This window comes from Hipposideros armiger, unplaced genomic scaffold (genome assembly GCF_001890085.2).
Source record: "Hipposideros armiger isolate ML-2016 unplaced genomic scaffold, ASM189008v1 scaffold_89, whole genome shotgun sequence".
NCBI lineage: Eukaryota > Metazoa > Chordata > Mammalia > Chiroptera > Hipposideridae > Hipposideros > Hipposideros armiger.
The window spans coordinates 928818-931911 of record NW_017731439.1 but is presented as its reverse complement, the minus strand read 5'-3'; positions in this window follow the sequence as shown (position 1 = coordinate 931911).

The following is a 3094-nucleotide window of genomic DNA, read 5'->3' as shown; positions in this document are numbered from 1 at the left end:
ATAAAAATTGGGGTTTGTATTTCAAATTCTTTTTTATTTCATATTTCTATTCTATTTTATAAAAATTGTTAGTCCAAGATAGATTGGAAAAATAAATTGGTCCTTCCCCACAGATAGTGTGAAAAGCATGATTTAATGCATTAACAAGGAAGCACACATTTAAAAAAATATTTTGATAACTGTATTTCAACATAATTGGTTTCTTTTGTATTCCTATGCTATCTTATTTAAAACATCATTCAGAGGTAGGATCAGTCAGCTTCACCAGGATGTCAAAGGACTCCATGGCATAAAAAAGGTCGGGAAGGCCTGAGCAGGAACTCTGGGAACCTCCACAGGCCTTCGCCTCAGTCTCAGAGTGGGACAGGCTTATCCCTCAACTCAGCCCCGGGACATGAGTGAACATCCTCATCCCTCATCTCCTGGCCCTGATGACTTGCCGTATGTCCAGGGACTTCAGCTTCCCCCCATCTTTCCCTCAGCGCCTTGATTTCCAGTCCAGCTACGTCTGTAGATCGATCTCCCATTTCCCTGGGCTCATCGCTGCATTACCTCTGCCATTTCTTACCATTTCTAAAAATAGGAATTTCCTCTCCTAGAATTAGTACTTGCCTTAACTTCTTCCATGTTTCAAAAACCAACAGAAGCCTAGCCCTCTCAAAGGAGACCAAGAAGACACATCATCCCACACAAATCTCTTTCTCTTCTGAGCTCCTATGTGACCATGACCTGGCAGGATGGGCAGAAGACTGAACAGGAAGTTGGACAGGTGGTAGTATGTCTAGGGTTACTAGATACTGGCAGCCATTCTAGCTGGGGTCAGAATAATTATAGCTGGGCTAGTGGAGGGAACACATTACTAAGCAACGTCAAATGATACCAAGTTGTAGGGAGGTAAGTACTCACTAAATAAAATCCCATTTTATAGAGGAGGAATTAGAGGTGCTAACAGGTGTGTCCTGTAGAGGAGGGAAACATTCCCTTTTGCATCTATTGCTGGCTGGGTTTTGCCCTTCCCTCACTAGCGTCAGTCTGTTAACAAAGACAGAGTTGGAATTCTGACTGTTCAGGGCAGACATAATTAGATCACACCTACTTATAAATCAGAATCCCTGGCATTAAAGGTCTGGCTGGTGAATGAGTCTGCATTTCAAGCCCTCTCTCCTGCTCGTATGGTGAGCCTCTCTCTCCAGCCATCACAGATACATGTTAGCTTATTGATATTTGCTTTTGGCTTTGCATTCTCCAAAACAGCGTTAGGAGGTCCCTGGTGATGAACAGCCAATAATCCTGCCCCCAATGCAGAGCTCAGCACATTCAACTAGATGTCTTCTCATGGTTAGATTGGTAGATGTTTGACTGATCTGTAGCCCTATCCTTCCCCCAGAGAGCCCTTTAACAGTGGGGACAGGCTACTTGTATACCTTAATGTTTGAGATCAACAGTGTGGTATTTAGAACATGACCAGTTGGCTCAAATCTGTCTGAGATTAAAGTCTGGATTAGAAGAAAACCTGCTATCGATGTCAGAGCACTGGCCTCCAGTCCCTCCCACACCCCTTCACTTTCACATCTCACCACACTCTGAAACCAACGTCTCTCTGGGTTTCCAGGGTAAGGAATTGAACCCAAGATCAGTCTGACGTGTAAAATCTTAGGGGATGACATAGCCCTTGAGATGCCTGTTAGAAGCAAAGAGGTGAGGAATATGACGTCGTAAGCTCAAACTGTAATTTTTTGAATTTCCCTCAAATTCCACATAGGCTAAGCCTCTTCTCCTAATCTTTTTCAGTCCCTCCTAACTCTGCTCTTTCGCACCATGACTACCCACCTTCNATTTCCTCTCTAGATTGTTTATTGCGGTATATTAACACACTAATGATTTTTGGGTGTTGAGCTTGTACCTTGCAACTTTGCTGAATTTATTACTCTATTAGCTTTTTGTAGGTTCTTTGGGATTTTCTATACATAGGATCTTGTCATCTGCGAGTAAAGATAGTTTAGTTTCTTTTTTTCCTTTTCAATATGAATGCCTCTTACTTCTTTTTCTTGCCTAGTTGTTCTGGCTTGAACTTCCAGTACAATGTTGAGTAGCAGTGATAATAGCAGCATCCTTGTCTTGTTCCTATTTTTTTGTCCATGATGTCACCCCATAGCTCTTGTTTTAGGGTCTTCTGCCCCAGGATACCTGGTTTCCTAGATAGAAAATAGCAGCTTCCTCTGAAATCAAGCTTTTGGAGCCATAGGTTTAACTGTTGCATCTTAAAATAAGGAACTTTGTAGCCTTTATAGAGCCGAACTTTGCCTATTCCTGACGGTCAGTGAGAAAACAGAGGGGCAGCCCTACAAACCAGGTTATGCTTCATCTATTGATGATAATAATAAGACCTAAACATATAGACAAAGTTCTTTCACTTTAATCCTCTCAACAGTTTCCCATTTGCAAATGTGGAACTGAGCATCACATACGCAGTGATTATCCAAGTTCCTTTGACTGAGAGAAATGACCCTGAACCTTGTCCTTCCAGTCTCAGTTTATCCCTGAATCCCTGACCTAGAAACTCCCTAAGCTTGATTTCAGGAGAGCCCTTGGGCATTTCCTCCTTTCCTTCACTTTTTTCCCTTTGACACCCATTTGTCAAAGTAGCCTATGAATTACCTGCCAACAAGCGTGGGTAAGGTCTTGGTTGTCTCAGCTGTTTCCTGGCTTCCTGGTGGCTACTTCCAGAGGCTGCCTATTTCCCCTGAAACAAAACCCAGCCCACCTCAACTACCACCAAAACTGGCCCCCTAGGAAAAGCCAGAGACCTGGCAGCCCCTCTTTCTTGGCAGTTCAGCCCCAAGTCCTCTAGGGGGCACTGTTGGTCCCAATTGCAGATTCTTAAACTATGCCAAGTTCTTTCTTGCCCTTGGAAACATTCCAGGGTCAAGTGGGAGCCTAGGTGCCAACACAGGGCCATCCTGCAGCCAGCCAGGTCATGTTCCCCGCCTCATGTAGATGTTTCTTCCTTAAATAAAATAAAATGTGTGCAATTGTAAAGTGCAAACAATACAAAAAATGTTGAAAGTGAAAGATTACGTTTTTCCTTGCCCTT